A 19,610-nucleotide genomic window follows, 5' to 3' on the forward strand; every position below is an offset into this window, starting at 1 on the left:
TCTGTTGCAGACTATGAGTATTAAGACCCATATTTTTTCTTTTTCTTAATTAATTAATTAATTTAATTTTGTACAAAGGATTTTTTATACATTACTAAAACATTCCTGCTTAAGTGTAAACATCATACCCCCTCCCCCCCAACATATTGACCCTCATGAGCAATAAAGGAAAGAGAAAAAACTGACATTAAAATTAAAAAAAATATAATAATAATAGGGGCAACCAGGTTCACAGTGAACAGAACACCGGCCCTAGAGCCAGGAACACCTGGGTGCAAATCCGGTCTCAGGAACCCAACAATCAGCCAGCTGTTCAGAGCAAGGCAAGCCACCGAACACCATTTTTCCTGCAATTCCCTCCCAAATAATAATAATAATAATAATAATAATAATAATAATAATAATGATTATTATTATTATTATTATTATATATGCTTCAGTCTCTGTTCCAACACCACCAACACTGTCACAGGTGGATCACATCCTCTATGATAAGTCCGACACAAAAGCTACTTCCACATTTCTCCACCGTTGTCATTGCTGATTGCAACTCCCTGCTTTCGTACTCCCTCACTTCCATACACTACAGTTTCACTCTCCTTTCACTCTGTCCCACTTCTTAAAAGTGCTGTAGGGTAGTTGAGTGCCATAGCAGACAGATGATCGGTCCTGGGGCCAAGAGGCCCCAAGCCCACATACCACCGCTTAGAGCCAGCAACCAAATAGCCATGTAGTCCTGGACAGGCCATCCAATCCAAGCCCCTTGCAAGAAGTAAAAATGGAAATGTGTTATATCTGACAATTCTCCCCCATGGTCCACCTTCTCCTCCATTACTCACACCCTCCTCTTCCCCCTTTTCCCCTTCCCTCCTTCTTACTCTAGGTGCCTATACCCCATATGATGTTTGGACTCTGAGCCACCTTTCATGAGAGTGAAGGTTCCTTCATTCCCCCTCACCTTCCCCCTCCCATATCATTTCAATAGCTCATTGTAGTAAACATAAAAAGAAAAACTTATTATATGAAATACCTTAGCCTATTCCAACTCTCCTTTCTCTTACTCCCATTACATTTCCCTCTTAGCCACTGATTCCATCTTTACAATATATTATATCTTCAAATTCAACTCTCTCCTGTGCCTCATCTATAAAAGCTCCTTCTAGCTGCTCTATTAAATGAGAAGCTTCTTATGTGCATTATAAGTATCATTTTTCAATGCAGGAATACATGCAGTTCATCATCATTATGTCCCTCACATTTGACCCTTCTCCTCCACTCTCTATGCTTAACCTGAGAACTGTATTTGAAGATGAGACTTTCTGTTCAGCTCAGCCCATTTCAACAGGAACATTTGAAATTTCCCTGGTTCATTGGAAGGCCATCTTTTTCCCCGGAAGATGGCCTTCAGTTTTGTTGGGCAGTTGATTTTTGGTTGCATTCCGAGCTCTTTTACCTTCAGGAATATTATATTCCAAGCCCTATGAGCCTTTGATGTAGGTGCTGCTAAGTCCTGTGTGATCTTGACTGCAATTCCATGATATTTGAATTGTGTCCTTCTGGCTTCTTATAATTTTTTTCTCTTTGACTTGGGAGATCTGGAACTTGGCTATAATATTTCTGGGGGTTGCTTTTTTTGGATCTCTTTCCTTGGGAGATCAGTGGATTCTCTCCATTTCTATTTTGCTGTCGGCTTCTAGGATATCTGGAAAATTTTCCTGTAGGAATTCTTTAAAAATGATGTCAAGGTTCTATTCCTGATCATGACTTTCAGGTATACAAATAATTTTCAAATTATCTTCCCTGAATCTGTTTTCAGAATCAGTTGTTTTTTCAATGAGATGTTTCACATTTTCTTCTAATTTTTCATTCTTTTGATTATGAAGCATTGTGTCTTGATTTCTCGTAAAGTCAGCGACTTCCCTCAGTTCCATTCTACAACTGAAGTATTTGATTTCCTCAGAAATCTTTCTTATTTCTTTTTCCATCTGGGCAATTCTGCATTTAAAGCATTCTTCTCCTCAATAACTTTTTGAACTGTTTTATCCATTTGACCTCTAGTGGTTTTTAAAATGTAATTTTCTTTAGCATTTTTTTGGATCTCCTTGATTAAATTGCTGACTTCATTTTCATGGTTTTCCTGCATCTCTCTCATTCCTTTTTGCAATTTTTCTTCTATCTCCTCACTTGATTTTCAAAATCTTTTTTGAGCTCTGTCATAGCCTGAGACCAATTTCCGTTTTTCTTGCAGTCTTTAGATGCAGGAGTTTGTATTTCCTCACCTTCAGATTGAGTATTTTGATCCTTCTTGGGATCATAGCCAATGTATTTTTCGATGGTATTCCTTTTATTCTCTGTTTACTCATTTCCCCAGCCTGTGCCTGGTTTTGGGGTGCTTTCTGAGCTTTTGGGTGTTATTGGGACACCCCTCCACAAGGATCTGTGTGTGAAGCTCAGTCTTCTGGTCTGCGAATGACCACAAGTGCACCCCTTTGCCATGGGGCTGAGGTGGGGGGCTGTTCTATGTGGGGCTTAGATTGTGCTCAGGATCTTAATGTGGTCAGAGCCCCAGTGTCCTGTCCCAGGTACAGAGGACAGACCTTGGAAGATTCTCTCCAGTCCCCTACCTACACTGATTACTCAAGCCTCAGTTGCCTGGGGCCTCCTGCTTAAGGGCTCCATTTGCTTCTGGTTCTTGCATTGGGGCTGAAGCAGCTGCTGTTAACTGAGTTCCCTGAGCACTGGCTTCATGGGTTCGCTCTGGCAGAGGTACCGTCCGCTGATCTTCCAAGGTGTGCCCAGTGCTCCCTGGGTACAGGACAGGAAACTGTCCCTGCTGCCATGAGCCATGGCTCTCAGGTGCACTCTGAGTCAAATTTGTTTTTTTTTTTTTTCAAAAGCCATTTCGCCAATTGACAAATGGTCAAGTGATATGCAAAGGCAATTGACAGATGAGACGATCAAAGCAATCCTTAGTCATAAGAAAAATTGCTCTAAATCATTTCTTATTAGAGAAATGCAAATTAAAGCTTCTCTGAGGTACCACCTCACACCTGTCAAACTGACCAATAGGACCAGAAAGGACAATGATCATTATTAGAAGGGATGTGGGAAATCTGGGACACTAATACATTGTTGGTGGAGCTGTGAACTCATCCAACCTTTCTGGCGAGCAATTTGGAACTCTGCCAAAAGGGCAGCAAAAGTGTTCATGCTCTTTGATCCAGAAGTACCATTACTGGGTCTATACTCTGATGAGATGATAAAAGAGGGTAAAAACATCACTTGTTCAAAATTACTCATAGCAGCCCTGTTTGTGGTGGCAAAGAATTGCAAATTAGGTAGATGTGCTCCAATTGGGAAATGGTTTAGCAAACTGTGGTATATGTATGTCATGGAACACTATTGTTCTATTAGAAACCAGGAGTGATGGGAATTCAATGAATCCTGGAGGGATTTCCATGAACTGATGATGAATGAGATGAACAGACCCAGAAAAACACTGTACACTCTAACAGCAAGCAACATGGGGTCCATGATCAGCCATAGTGAATTCACTCATTCTATCAGTGCAACAATCAGGGGCAATTTGGTGCTGTCTGCCATGGAGTATACCGTCTGTATCCAGGGAAAGAATTGTGGAGTTTGAACTAAGAGGAAGGACTATTACTTTTAATTTAGAAAAAACTTGATTTCAGATTGTCTGATCTTGCTATCTCTTTTACTTATTGTTTCTTCCTTAAGGGTAAGATTTCTCTTTCATCACATTCAATTTGGATCAGTAGATACCATGGAAACAATGTAAAGTCTGGCAAATTGCAGTGTTTTGGGGAGTGAAGTGTGGGAAGTAAGATCAGTGGGAAAATCCATAAAACTCAAAATCAATAAAATCTTTTAAAAATCGCTGTTCTCCACGCCATCTCTGCCTTCTACCTTCCCTGGTTTCCTTTTTTCATGAGTCAGCTACAATCTGCTGAGCTCCAGGAAACCTTTCCTTCTGGCCCTTCACATCAGGCCTCCTCTCTGGCCATCATCTGAAGCTTCCCTGTAACTGTTATTAATGGGTTCTCACCATTAGCCTGGGAGCTCCCCCATGCTCATATTTTCCAAGTTTAACCCAGGCTGAACACCCCTACTTGCTGCCATCTATCCTCATGGGGCATGTACTCAAGGCCCTTCACATCCTGGTGGCCTCTTCTGGACTCTCTCCAGCTAATCAGTGTCAATTGTACACTGGAGCCCTCAGAAGAGAGCACAGTTCTTCCCCTGGGGCCTCAACAGGCAGGGAACAAGGAGGCCTACCCCTCTTTATTGCTAAAAGTCAGACCCTTCTTCCAGCGGCTCTCGAGCTCATTAGTTTTGTTGGACTGCCCCACCAAATTGCTGGCTCACAGGGAGCCTGGGATCCTGTGAAGCCCCTAGAGTTTTTTCAGAGAAGCTGTGGTTTATTGTTTCCTCCCCCATGTTGCCACTGGGAACTCTACTTTTTAAACTAAAAAGTCTGGCTTTAAATTTTTTTTTACCTTGCTCCCTCTCCTTCCGCCCCCCTTTTTGGGAGTTTTTCCTTGCAGGGCACTGGGGTTAAGTAACTTGCCCACACAACTAGGCAATTATTAAGTGTCTGAGGTTGGATTTGAACTGAGACTGTCCTAATTCCTGTGCTGGTGCTCCATCTACTGTACCACCTAGCTGCACCTTAACTTGATCTTTTATGAATGTTCATTTTCTTAGATTGAGCCCATTGTGTTAACCTGCTTGGATTTTGGAACCCTGACTCTCATCCTCTGGGTTAGCTTGCCCTCCCTGCTCTGTCGTCTGCAAATGTAAGAAGTGTGCCTCTGCTTACAACCGTCTTTGTGTCACTGATAAACATGGGCATTGGTACAGCAGATGCCTGTTTTGGCAAGGTGACATGGTCTCAGGAAAGATCAGTCCTGGAAGCCGGACAGGCCAACTGCTCTGATGCCATCAATTCGGCTCAGTGTCCACGGTTCTCCCTTGGACTGCCAGGACATTTTAGCAGAATGGGGTCCGCTCAGAACCCATGGACACTGGCAACAGCCAACAGGGAAGAAGTAAGTCTACAAGGTATCTGCCTGGGGACTCTGTGGCTTAGGGGATGCCCTGGACTGGAACTACTCTTGTTGTGGTGGAAAAGCTGCCCTGGACAGGGCTCCCTTTGTGGTTTTTCAGCAGGCAGGAGCATTTCTCACCTACCTCCCAGGGTGTCTGTATCACAGCACCTCCTGGGGTGGCATGTGCTGATGTCATCTGCTGGCCTTCCTTCTGCAATGGGCCTGGCCTTATGGTGGTCCATACTTTCCACAGTTCTAAGAATGGGGAGCACTCAGACTGCTGAGTGATCTGGGGATCCCCATGGTCTCTTTGGGGCCGGTAGGAGGTAATTTGAGGGAGGTGATCCAAGTTACTCAGTCTGTTTCCTATCCCTTCTCAGGTCATGGTGGGGAAGTCTGTTGTACCTTGTCAACCAGTGGGGGAGGAAGGAACAGATATTGAAGGAGCTATCACCTCCATCTGGCCACTCCCAAGATCCAGGCTTTCATTGCCTCTTGGGAGTACTGGCTGTCCTTTTCCAATTATCTGCAGTATCCGTAGCTGGTCATACCAGTTATTATTGAAGTGACAAGGTGACCAAAGATGTCCATTTTCGTTATACCTATCAAGCTACCAAAGAGATCGTTTACAGAAATAGATTCACACCATTCATTTGGAAGCCCAAAATGTCTGGAAAATCCAGGGAAATAAAGAACAAAAGGGACAGAAATTTGGAGGGCGGCCTATTTTCAGTCCTCACACTAGATTACAAGGCAGTAACGATTCAAACCACTTGGCCACAGTCAAATAGGAAAAGAGGTGGATGGAACAGACATAGGATCAAAGTGAGTCATCAGCCCAGTGTTTACTGAGCCCCCAAAGTCATCTTTTGTCGTGAATTGCGTGGCCCTAGGCCCCAGGTCTCCTTCAGGGCCCTCCCCAAAGGCCCAATCCAGGCCTGAGCCTCCAGAGCCCTGAACGGAGCTGAGCCATCAGCCCTGCCCCAAATGGTCCAAAGCAGGCTCATTGCAGGATGCGGAGCCCTCCAGCTAGATGAGAGGGTCTAGATCTGCTGCTGGGGAAGAGTGTGTCCTGCCTTCTGTCCCTCTGAAATCTTTGGGTGTCCATTAGCCCCTTCTGTCTACAAACCTAGGCCATGGCACGCTAAAACTCCGCAGCCCGGAAGCTCCCTGAGCTGAGAAGCCAGAGGAAGACTCTTCTGAGTGCTCCTCCATCAGCCTGGTGGGGAGCCGTCTAGCCCGATTTTAGCCTGAGCAGCAACGTGCTTGCTTGGCCCAGGGCCAGGCTTGGCCACCATCATTCCTTGGACATCATTCCATGACGGTTTAGCCAGGCGGCCATGGTTCTGCGGCCCCCGCCCCGCCCCTGTGTCCCTGCGGCTCCGCCGCTCCCGGGCCGGACTCCCATCCTGCCTTTGGCCGGGCCTCTCTGTCATCTCTGGCGCCATTGCTCTCTTGGACTCTGGGGGCGCTGTGGGGACGGGGGCGTGGTCAGAGGAGGCCCCGCCCCCCTGAGTGCCATGCCCGGAAGCACCCTCTGGCGCGGAGGACGGTTACGCGCCGCCCCTCCCCCTGCACCGCCACCCCGCCTACCACGCGCCTAGATCTTGGCTGGACGCCCACTGCCCAACGGTCGGCCGGAACTTCCGGTGAGCGGGGGTGGCCCGGGTCTTCTCCCGCCTCCAACTGCTCTTGGCCGCCGGGCCTCTCCGGCCTGACTTCCGCCGGACCGTGCGCCCGCTGAGCCCCGTTCCCGTGAGTACCGCCCCAGCCCTCGCCCCATCCCCCCGGAGGGCCGCCCTCCAAGGAAGGCCATTGACCTCCCACTGACCTTTTGGGGAGCCCTGCCCCCACCTGGACTTCCATGCGGGGCCCTTCGGACCACTCGGAAGGGTGAGAGCCGGTCGACAACCAAAGCCTGACCTGGGCCTGTGTCTCCAGACCGGATCCCCAGAACCGCTTCCCCTTCCGGAAACTGGCCTTCAGCGTGACCTGGACAGTCACCCGCGCCCCGAACTTCCAAGAGGCAGCGCCCCCCCAGGAGATGAGATTGGGCAGCTGTCTAGCCGCGGCCCTGAGCACGGAGGCCCCGAACACGGGCGCTTCCCCTGCTGCAAGCTGTCCCCGGGGGCTCCGCTCTGAGACTGACCTGGCCCATCCAGCCCAGACCCGAGACCCCAGCATCACACTGGTCTGGGTCTCTGTCCTCTGGCCGACTGGGGGCCAACCTGTCCAGCCTGAGGACGCCCAGCACCGCCTTCTCTCCCCGAGGAAGCCTCATTTCATCTGCCTCTGCTGAGTATTGTTCTCTCTTTTCCTTCTCAGCCTTGGTAGGCCAAGACCCCGATGGCTCCCCTGCCCCCAGGTTGACTTTGACCTCTCTTGACAGGTCATGAGACCCTTGATATTGACTGATCTTTTCCCTCAGACCCAACCCCCTCAAAAGATCAGAGACCAAGGGTGGTCACTTTCTGCAGGCCAGGACGCCTGAGAACCATCTGCTCCCAGAGTCAGATGTCTGCGAAGAGCTTAGTTTAGGGGGGACACACTATAAACTCAAAATAAATGAATATTCCCTTCCCCAAGCCGTCTAGGACATCTGGTCTCGATGACTGATTTTTTTTTTATAAAATATTTTATTTATTTTGAGTTTCACAGTTTTTCCCCTAATCTTACCCCCCCCCCCACCACAGAAGGCAATTTGTCAGTCTTTATATTATTTCCATGGTTTACATTGATCCAAATTAACTGTGACGAAAGAAAAATCATATCCATAAGGAAGAAGCATAAAGTATAAGAGATAGCAAGATCAGACAATAAGATATCAGGCCTGGGGTTGCTAGTAGGCATAGTAGATAAAGCACCATCCTTGGAGTCAGGAGTACCTGGGTTCAGATTCAGTCTCAGACACTTAATAATTACCTAGCTGTGTAGCCTTGGGCAAGCCACTTAACCCCAAATGCCTTGCCAAAAAAAAAAAAAAAAAACACAAAAAACCAACACCTAAATAAAAATAAGATATCAGGCTTTTTTTTTTTTTTTCCTAACTAAAGGTAATAGTCCTTGCTCTTTGTTCAATCTCCACAGTTGTTTCTCTGGATACAGATGGTATTCTCCATTGCAGAGAGCCCCAGATAGTCCCTGATTGTGCACTGATGGAATGAGCCAATCCATCAAGGTAGATCATCACCCCCATGATGCTTGCTGTTAGGGTAGACAGTGTTTTTCTGGTTCTGCTCATCTCACTCAACATCAGTTCATGCAAATCCCTGCATGCTTCCCTGAATTCCCATCCCTCCTCGTTTGTAATAGAACAATAGTGTTCCATGCTGTATATATACCACATTTTGCTAAGCCTTTCCCCAATTGAAAGACATTTACTTGATTTCCAATTCTTTGCCGCCAGAATCAGGGCTCCTATGAATATTTTTGTACAAATATTGTTTAGATCCTTCTTCATCATCTCTTCAAGATATAGACCCAGTATTGGGTATTCCTGGATCAAAGGGTATGCTCATTTTTTTCGCCCTTTGGGCATAGTTCCAGTTTTGTCTCTGAGACTGATGGTGTTCATTGTCCCCAGGGGTGAGGTGACAAAGGACTCTCCAGTCAGACTGACCTTGGCCATCTCAAGGTCTGAGGACCTCCAGCACCGATTTGCCTGCAGCTCTCTCCCTGAGGAAGCCTCATTTGATCTGCCACCTGTGAGTATCCTTCTTTGCTTACTATTCTTCACTGCATCAGTATCTGGAAGGCTTTTCCTCCCATACTGACCTACACCATTCTCCCCAGGCCTAAGCTCCTCAGTGACATTTTCTTCCCACAATGAGGTCATATATCCCAAGCACTTTGCCCAGTACCTGCTCATAGAAGACCCATAATAAATCGTTTTTTTCTTTATTCAGACTGATCTTGACTGTCCCAGAGACTGACATTTTCCCACTTTCATCTCCTGAGAGGCATCTCATCTTTTTTAAATATTTTATTTATTTATTTATTCTCATTTTTGTACAAATGATGTTTTCATATAGATTACTAAAATGTTCTTGCTCAAGAGTAAATGTAATACCCCATCCCTCCCCAAATAGACCTGCATGAGTGATAGTAAAGAGAAAAAAATTAAAATTAAAAATAATAACAATAACAATAATAGGTGCAGCCAGGTGGTGCAGTGGACAGAACACCAGCCTTAGAGCCAGGAGCACCTTAGCCTATATCCGGGACCTGACACCCAATAATCACCCAGCTGTGTGGCCCCAGGCAAGCCACCCAGCCCCATTTGCCCTGCAAACCCCCCCCCCCCGATGATGATGATGATGATGATAATAAATGTGCTTCAGTCTTTGTTCTAACACCTCCAGCTCTGTCTCAAGTGGATCACATTCTTTATGATAAATGCATCAGAAAAGCTACTTCCATAATTTTCCACCGTTGCCATTGCTCATCGCAACTCCCTCCATTCGTACTTTACCACTACCATATACTATATTTTCCCTCTCCTCTCACTCTGTCCCTCTTCTTAAATGTGCTGTATGGTAGCTGAGTGGAGCAACAGACAGATCCCTGGCCCTTGGTCCAAGAGGCCCTGAGCCCACATATCATCCCTTAGACCCAGCATCCACCTGGCACTATGGTCCCGGACAGGCCATCCAATCCCAGCCCTTGCAAGAAGTAAAAAAGAAAATGTGTTATATCTGACCAGGCTCCCAGCACAGTCCATCCTCTCCTCCATCTCTCACATCCACCCCTTACCCCTGCCACCTTTCTCTGCTTCTTACTCTAGATGTCCTTACCCCACTGAGTATGTATGCTGTTTCCTCTCCTAGCCACCTCTGATGAGAGCGAAGTTTCCCTCATTCCCCCTTGCCTTCCCCACTTTCATATTATTGCAATAGCTCATTGAAATAAAAAAAAATCTTATTATAGGAAATATCTTAACCTATTCCTCCTCTCCTTTTTCTTTCTCCCATTACATTTCCCTTTTAGTCATTGACTCCAAATTTACACTATATTATATCTTCAAATTCAGCTCTCTCCTGTGCTTCATCTATAAAAGCTCCTTCTGCCTTCTCTATTAAATGAGAAGGTTTATACGAGTATTATCAGTGTCAATTTTCTATGTAGGATTGCATGTAGTTCATCATCAAGTCCCTCATATATTCCCTTTCTCCTCCACTCTCTATGCTCCATCTGAGCCTTGTATCTGAAGATCAAACTTTCTATTCAGCTCTGCCCATTTCGACAAGGATCATTTGAAATTCCCTTGGTTCATTGAAAGTCCATCTTTTACCCCTGAAGAGGATGTTCAGTTTTGCTGGGTAGTTGATTCTCGGTTGCATTCTGTGCTCTTTTGCCTTCAGGAATATTATATTCCAAGCCCTACTAGCTTTGAATGTACTTGCTGCTAAGTCCTGTGTGATCCTGACTACAGCTCCATGATATTTGAACTGTGTCCTTCTAGCTGCTTGTAACATGTTCTCTTTGACTTGGAAGTTCTGGAACTTGGCTACAATATTCCTGGGGGGGGTTGTTTTTTTTTTTTTTTGGATCGCTTTCCACGGGAGATCAGTGGATTCTCTCCATTTCTATTTTGCCCTCTGCTTCTGGGATAACTGTGCAATTTTCCTGTAGGAAATCTTTTAAAATGATGTCAAGGTTCTTTTCCTGCTCATGACTTTCAGGTATTCCAGGGATTTTTAAATTATCTTTCTTGAATCTGTTTTCCAGATCTGTCATTTTTTTTTTCAATGAGGAGTTTCACATTTTCTTCTAATTTTTCATTCTTTTGGTTTTGAAGTATTGTCTTGATTTCTCATAAACTCAGCAGCCTCCTTCAGTTCCATTCTGCATCTGAAGGATTTGTTTTCCTCAGAGAGCTTTCTTATCTCTTTTTCTATCTGGGCAGATCTGCTTTTTAAAGCATTCTTCTCCTCAATTACTTTTTTGAACTGTTTTATCCATTTGACCCATGCTGGTTTTTAACATGTTATTCTTTTCAGCATTTTTTTGAATCTCCTTGCCTAAGCTGCTGACTTCTTTTTGCATCTCTCTCATTTCTTTTCCCAATTTTTCTTGTCTCCCTCACTTGATTTTCAAAGTCGTTTTTGAGATCTGTCATAGCCTGAGAACAATTTCCATTTTTCTTAGAGTCTTTAGATGCAGGAGCCTGTACTTGCTTATCTTCAGATTGAGTATTTTGATCCTTCTTGGTATCATCGACAATGTATTTCTCAATGATGTTCCTCCTTTTTCTCTGTTTTCTCATTTCTCCAACCTGTGCCTGGTTTTTGGGGTGCTTCCTGAGCTTTTGAGTGTTATTGGGACACTCCCCCATAAGCATCTCCGTGTGTAATCTCCATCTTCCATCCTGGTCTGTGAATGACCACAAACACACCCCTCTGCCATGGGGCTGAGGTGGGGGGGGGCTGCTGTTCTATGGGGGTCCTAGACTGCGATCAGGATCTGAATGTGGTCAGAGCCCCAGAGTCCTGTTCCAGGGACAGAGGACAGGCCTCGTAGAGGCATCTTCTCTTACACTGAACCCAAACATTTGCTTAAGGGCCATGTTCCAAAGAACAGTCTTCTCCTAGACTGAGCTTGTCCATGTGCCCTAGTGTTCCCAATCTGAGCTTGTTCTGCTCTGGCCTTTCCCATATCCCAAGATTCTGAAAGACATCTCCAATCAGAGTGTGACCATAACAATCCCCATGTCATCCCTAGGCATTGTTTCTCCTAGACAGGGGCTGTGCAAGCTTACTTCTAAAACTTTTATTAAAACAATAGACAAAATAATTTGATTTGCAATTTTGGGGAGAACTCTGTGGTAGCCCATCTTCATTTACTAATATATTTAGTACACCCACAACTGGCCACATAAAATCACCCTATGGGCCACCTGCGACCACAGTCCTGTCCTAGATTGATCTTACTCTTTCTCCTCAGGTCTGAATTCCCTTGAAAATTCTTCTATCAGATTGACTTTGGCCAAAAGTCCTCGTGGAACCAAGACCCAAGTCAGAGTTCTCCTGTCTTCTTGAGACACCCCCATTCGTGTTGACTCTGGTTTGTATCTCTCATTCCTTGCCTCCTGGTCTCTACCATTAACCTAAATTCTTTTCTTCCCAGACTAACCTTGACCTTTCTTTCTAGTTTTGAGCCACCAAGAGGCATCTCATCTACACAGACCCATATCCAAAGGAAGACTGTCCCACAAGACTCTCTAAAGGCCACTAGTGTGCTTTTCTCTATCTGTCTGACCTTGCTCAATAGCAGGCGTCACTTTGGACCTGAGTTGACTTTATCAGAGACTGTGTGTTCATCTGGTGCCAGGCGAATTACTACTATCTTGGGGCCAAGATGAGCTGGAGTCTGTCACTGCCCATTTTTTCAGCATCTCTTTCCAACACATCGGGGGACCGCTTCATTCCCTCTAGGGCTGGAGCCACCTGGGGCCTGAACTTCTATAGCAAGGACGACTCTGAGAGACTTCCTAATCTGACACCCCAAACCAAAGATTCTACCTTGGGCAGCAAAAAAAGTGAACTCATCTATTCTGCCCTGTTGAAGAATGAGCTGCTGGGAGCGGGGATCCAGAAACTCCAGGATCCCAAAATAGAAGACCAGGAGCTGTATCTTGAGCAGAATAAAAAGAATCTTTTCACCTACTCATATAACATGTCCCATAGGAACTACAACCCCGGCAGTGAAGTCTCACCCTATGCTTTATCACCTCTCAGCAACGAAAGTCAGACCTTACTAACATCCGTACGGCAGTTCCATAGGAACATCTCCAAGAAGCCATTCAAGATCCTCCGGGCCCCTGACCTCTGTGATGACTTCTATCTGAACCTGCTGGATTGGTCTCGGCTCAATGTTGTCACGGTGGGCCTGGGCACCTGTGTTTACCTGTGGAATGCTACTACAAGCCAAATATTTAAACTGTGTGACCTCTTTGTGGAAGATGATTTTGTGACCTCAGTGAATTGGTATGAAAGAGGCTTCTTGTTGGCGGTTGGCACACACAGAGGCTTTGTGCAGATCTGGGACGTGATAGCTCAAAAGAAAGTGATTACACTGCAGGGCCACACAGGCAGGGTCAGTTCATTGGCCTGGAATGGGGATCAGATTTCTTCAGGGAGCAGAGACCGAAAGATCCTCCAGAGAGACATCCGGACATATTCCCTGCACTCTCAACGCAAGCTGAAAGGCCACAAGCAGGAGGTATGTGGACTGAGGTGGTCCCCAGATCACCAACTGCTGGCCTCCGGTGGAAACGACAACAGGCTCCAAATCTGGAATTCTCATAGTTTAAAGCCATTCCAGCAGTACACCAATCATAAGGCAGCCGTGAAAGCCCTCGCGTGGTCTCCCCACCAGCATGGCCTGTTGGCATCGGGAGGTGGTTCAGCTGACTGCTGCATCTGCTTCTGGAATATCCTGAGGGGGCATCCCCTCCAGTGCATCGATACGGGTTCCCAAGTGTGCAATCTGGCCTGGTCCAAGCAAGACAATGAGATGGTCAGTACTCACGGCTACTCAGAAAACCACATCATCATCTGGAAGTACCCTTCCATGAACCAGGTAGCCAAACTCCCAGGTCACAGCTATCGAGTACTGTATATGGCATTGTCTCCTGATGGCCAGACCATAGTTACAGGGTCTGGAGATAAGAGCCTGAGGTTTTGGAATGTTTTTCGTAAAGCTCATTCAGAAAAGAAATCTGCATGTGCCCTCAGTCTCTTCACTAGAATCCGATAATTTCCCAGCCCGTCTCCTGGACCAGACTTAACCATTCGAAAAAAAATTACTGACTTTAACCAGAATGTGTAGAATCTGACTGAGAAACTGAAAGGAGAAAAGGAATGGAGTGCCGGGTAGACCTGGAGAAATGTTAAATTTTATTGTTTAATGACTTTATTGTGAATGTTGTAGAATTTTATTTGGGGAGGAAATGAGATTGGGGAAAAATTATTTAGGAGTTAGGATGTCATTCATCACAAAGAGGAACCGGGAGCCCACCAGAATGGGATGGGTCCATCTGCAGGAATCTTTGGGAGAAACAAGCAAAGAGTAAGCTTCTGTCCCCATCCTTGTCTTGGTTGTCTTGATAGGGAAACGGTAATGGGGGGAGGGGGTTTGGTGTGTGGAGCCCCTTCATTCAGGGTGGGCTGGCCTGAAAGCTGAGGCCTTTGGGGCCAGCTTTTCTTATGACAAAAAGGGGGGAACTTGAAGGGGGAAAAGTGGGAATTCCAGTTCCCGGGAGGTAAGAAAACTAGGAGGCCCATGCTGAAGGGAAAAAATGGCCTAGTGGGATGAATTGTTTGTTTCCTTTGTGAAAATCAATTCTTAATTTTTCAAGCATCTACCTGAGAGAAGCAGGAGGAGGTTGTGAATGGGGACTAACCAGCCACATCTCCAGGGAAATGAGGGCAAGTGGTCAATCAATGGGCACATTTTTAGTTGGTAAATTTAAAAATTATTATTTAAAAATCCCAAATGTGATAAACTAGAGAGATGATAAATTGATTGCAGTGGGAAAGTGTCTTTTTTGTCCCCAAGTAGGTGCAGGAGGAAAGTCTGTCTCTCACCTACCTCCTACTTGGCTCGTTCTTGACCAGTTTTGGGAAGAGCCATGGAAAGCTATTCTAATTAGTGTTTCTAGAGAAGCCTGTCTGAATACTTTGGGGTATCCAGCAGACTTTGTGGGGAGGGGGAACTTGATGTATAAATATGTACATAGTTTTAAACATTAAGCCAGTTCTTGCCTTCCCTTAGCTCCTGGTCTGTATTTAACTAAAAGAAATAGATAAATTCAGGGAAATGATCTAATGATCTTAGAAAAGGTATTTTGGGATCTCTGTGTGTGTGTGTGTGTGTGTGTGTGTGTGTGTGTGTGTGTGTGTGTGTGTCTTTCTGTGTCTGTTTGTATGTTTGTGCGTGTTTGAAGGTGAGAGATAAGAGATATTTATTCCTAAGTCTTGTTTCACTGATATTGCAAAACAAATGAATGTTCAGTGTCACTTGAATTCAATTTTTAAAGGAAAACGGTGAAACCTTCTGTCTTCCATGAAAAATTGTGATGTTACTATGCAATACAGTTTGCAGCTAGTTTGGAAAACACGAACACATTTCATTCCCTATAGTTTATTCAGGCTAATTCTCCAAAGGGGTGGGGCTTATTTTATATGTTACATCCTAAGAGAGAATAGAAGTGGAACAAAGTAGTTTTTCTTGTAAAGTGATGCATTAGGTATTAAGTAGAAATTCTTTCAAATTGAAATTGATGTCATTGTCTTTAAATAAAAAATATTGTAAACCTCAGGAACTGATCAATGCTATGACCATGTTTTGTTTTTTTTTTTTTTAAGGACCTTTGATGAAGCAGGCTACCTACCTGTCCAGAGGGAGGGCTAGAGAGATATTTTGGGGCATGGCCATTGTGTGAATTCATTTTTACATTCATAATGGTTTTTTCTTTCTCTCTTTTCAATGTGTATGTGATGGAGGGGCAGGGGGGAAATCATGTGGTTAAAGTCGTAATATCAAAAACACAAGAGAATCATTTAAATGTCTTTAAATACATACAGAGGAGAAAAATAGCAGTTCAAAAGGAAGCAGAGGTGAGCAAGACATTTTTGAAAGTAATGTATAGAATTTATTCTGTACTTTATAAAAAGCAAGCCATATGAAATGTCCGTTCATGGTTTACCTATAACATCATTTTTGTGCTTTTTTTGTGCATGAAAATGCTATTTTTCTATTATTTAAGTTCAGAATTTAAAAAATTCTTGAGTGTTGTCGTACTTTTATAAATTGATCCTCTGGTCCTCCTCATTTCATTCTCTGCCAGTTCCTATCATCCAAGATTCTCTGAAATAATACAGTGCAATAGCATTCCATTACATTCATATGCCACAATTTGTTTAGCTATTCTCCAATTTCCTTTCTTTTTTTCGGGTTTTTTTTTTTTTTTTTGCAAGGCAATGGGGTTAAGTGGCTTGCCCAAGGCCACACAGCTAGGTAATTATTCAGTGTCTGAGGTGGGATTTGAACTCAGGTCCTCCTGACTCCAGGGCCGGTGCTCTATCCACTGTGTCACCTAGCCACCCCATTCCCTGTTTCTAAGAGGAAATCTAAGGTAGCCCTCCTTACATAGTGTTCTGTTCTTTCTCTGTCCCCCCCTCCCCTTTAATCAATCAACCTTTCAGGATCAAGAAATTTGTTTAACTTGTGGCTCTTTTCTTCCCTAGTATTATCCTTCATATCAATCCCTTCTTCCTACCCCCACCTTGTTAGCCTGTACAGTCTGCTATATATCTATACAGAAGCTGTATGTGTCAGTGTTCATCCTTTATCTGCTTCATATTAAAATGGTGTTCCTCTGTTGCCTATTTCACCACTACTTCTTCCTCCTCCTCCTCCTCCTCCTCCTCCTTCACTGTGCCACCTGGCTGCCCCTTGCATTTATTCTTCTTAACTTCAGTTATGAGATAAAGCAAGTTCGACTCCTTCTTTTCCACACTAGTGACTTCTTTCTCTTTACTCTCTTTAAAACCCTAAGAAGAAAATCAATGTATACCCCCATGGTCCTCTGTGTTTTTCTTATTTAACTTCCTCACTACTCTTTGGAGTATTTAGGCTTTGAAGGGACCCTTATATCTTTTCCTTTTGTTAGAGTCTGGACCATCAATTGCTTCAATAAATTTACTTTTCTAGATTTTGCTGTACTCTTGTATTTACATTTCAGAAATCCTACTAAGCTCAAGTCTTTTCATCAGGAATCCTGTATTCTGTTAAAGGGCCTGTGTGATTATGCAATCTAAAAAGATTGTAATTTGTCCTTGGCTTACATATTTTTCTTTTGGGAATATTGTATCCTAAATTTCCTTTCATTTTTGGAAGAAGCTTCCATCTCTTGTATGATCCTCACTGTAGTATCTGGGTACTTCAATTCTGTCTTTCTTAGTACTTAGAGTATTTTTGCTAGCAGGGGAGCTCTGGATTTTTGTTTTTATATCCTTGAGACTTTTTCTTTCAGAAAATGAAGGGTGAAGTCTTTAAATATTTATTTTGTTTATTTGGTTCTAACAGATCCAGATGGATTTTATTTATGATTTCTTGAAATATATTGAGTTAACTTTTTAAAAAAAAAACATTGTTTTCAAGAGTTCAGTGGTTCCTAAATAAATCCTTTGCTTATTCTCCAGATCATTTTAAAAAAATATCAGTTATCTTTCATTTTCTCTCATTTTTCAATCATTTTGCTTTATTCAAATATTTATTGCTGCCTTATGGAGTGATTAATTTGTTTGGTATCTTTTTTTTCAGGGAGTCCATTTTTCAGCGTTCCAAACTGCAGCCCAGAACCAGTGAGGGATTTTAAGGATGTCATGAGGGAAGCAGACGATAGGAAGAACAGATGGTTTGGTCACATGGTGAGGATGAGGGATGAAAGGTAGATGGCCCCAGTGCTTCTCTGGTCATGGCAGAAGAAAGTGAGGAAGGCTCACTAGCTCATGGTGTGGACCTTCCCAAGGTGAGGGTGGAGGGGGAGGATGGGATCAGCAGCCCCCTGGTGTGGGCAGGCAGGCACATATGTTGTTGGCAGGAGACCCACTGAAAATCAGGGAGATCTCAGGTGCACATGAGTAGCCAAGATAGAGATTGAGGATGGAAGGAATTGATTCAAACTTCTCTAGCGCCAGTGATCGTGTATCCCTGACTGTGCCATCTAAGACCATCTACCTTTCCTTTCTCCTGGCTCTGGCACTCATGAACTCTGCAACGTGGCCCAGGTCCCTCCCCATCGCTGCATTTCAGGTGTTCATCAGTAAAATAAGGGAGTCATGTTAGATTCCGACCAACACCCATCCATTCCATGTCTAGCTGGACTGTGGTATGCGGTCATGCTCAGGTCTGTCGGTTTCTCTTTTATAGCCTCTGAGGTCCCCTCTTGGTCTATGTTCTAAGAGTCTTTGAGCTCCACCATTTTCTCAGGTTCCTTCTTGCTCCGATGGACTGTGTATGTGTGTCCATAGATGGCCCTGTCATGTCTCCCATTCAATGACCCAGTGCTTTGAGGTCCCCAATTTCCCCAGTAGCCTCTGTTCCCTGGTTTCTTCTAGTTCTTCATTCTAGGTGCTAAGGTCCTTTCTTCCTATGACATTTTGGTTCTAAGACTACTTTCATCGCTGGCCTGGAAGCCCAAGTAGGGGGGCTTAGTGGCAAGAGCCAGGCCCAGAGTTGCCCAAAGCCTCCAGCTGGCAGCAGCTAGCCTAGCAGCCTACTGAGGAGTTGGCCAAGCACTCCGAGGCAAGTGGTGGCCACCAATGAGGGCAGTGTTGCTGGAGAAGAGAGGCAGACTCAAGAAAAGAGCTCTTAGCGTGGGCCCAGGACAGGTAAAGCCCTTCTGAATGAAGACACCATCCCACTGACCCCATGGGCCCAGAGCTATGAGCCCCATCCCAGGTCCATGTCATGCTTTGACTGAGCAGACCTTTACTCTCCAAGGTCTTCCTGAGCTAAAAATAGAATGGAATGGAGAATGTGGTCTAGCCAGCCCATGTGAAGGCAAAGAGACATCTTGGGGGATGACTTAAAAGTTTCCAGCATTCTTGGTCTGGCGTAGTGGATAAAGCACTGGCCTTGAATTCAGGAGTACCTGCGTTCACATCCGGTCTCAGACACTTAATAATTACCTACCTCTGTGGCCTTGGGCAAGCCACTTAACCTCACTTGCCTTGCAAAAAGCTAAAAAAAAAAAAAAAAGTTTCCAGCCTTCCCGACAGCTCCAGAGAAGACCAGTCTTTGTGAGCCAGAAAAAGACACCTAAGAGGACACTGTATGCCTCATGCTGGTGAATCCAAGAGCAAGAGGTTTGGGAAAGCCAGGATGAGGACAATGGAGGTCATTCAACTGATTGGGGGTAGGATGGCAGGGTGGCTCCTGGCTTGAGAACTGGCTGACCCCAAGTGGGCCTTAGGTCATCTTCATTACTTCCCAACCTCCAGCCATGTAAGTTGCTACCAAGCACCTATGCTGGGTGTTGGGGATACAAGTGCAATGAAAGAAGCAATCCCTACTTAGGAAAGGGGAGATGAGAACATTCATACACAGATGCAGAAAAAATATAAAAGGAATGATTGCAGATGGATCCATGGAATTTGGGAGGGAGGGGAGGACCCTGGCCCTGAGAGTCATACGGTAAGAGTTTCTGGGGAAGGAAGGAGACACTGTGAAGTACAGATACAGAGTGAGGGCATTCTAAAAGGGGCTCCACATAGAATGTTGGGATGATCTCAAAAAAAATGAAGGGATAAGAAAGGATGCATTAGGAGGAGAAAAAGGAGAGGAAGAATAGGGAAAATTATTTTACATAAAAGAGGGGCACAAGCAAGTTTTGACATTAGAATTACAGTGGAGAGGAGTAGCTAGGTGGCACAGTGGATAGAGCACCTGCCCTGGAGTCAGGAGGACCTGAGTTCAAATCCGCCCTCAGACATGTAATAATTGCCTAGCTGTGTGGCCTTGGGAAAGCCA

General features: G+C 44.8%; 1 pseudogene; it reads left to right on the forward strand.

Annotated features, from left to right (window-relative positions):
- The first annotated feature begins 6,021 nt into the window (after nucleotides 1–6,021).
- On the forward strand, nucleotides 6,022–15,348 carry LOC141504143 (fizzy-related protein homolog pseudogene; annotated as a pseudogene).
- Nucleotides 15,349–19,610: the final 4,262 nt, after the last annotated feature.

Source organism: Macrotis lagotis, unplaced genomic scaffold (genome assembly GCF_037893015.1).
Source record: "Macrotis lagotis isolate mMagLag1 unplaced genomic scaffold, bilby.v1.9.chrom.fasta BILBYCTG392, whole genome shotgun sequence".
Classification (NCBI taxonomy): domain Eukaryota; kingdom Metazoa; phylum Chordata; class Mammalia; order Peramelemorphia; family Peramelidae; genus Macrotis; species Macrotis lagotis.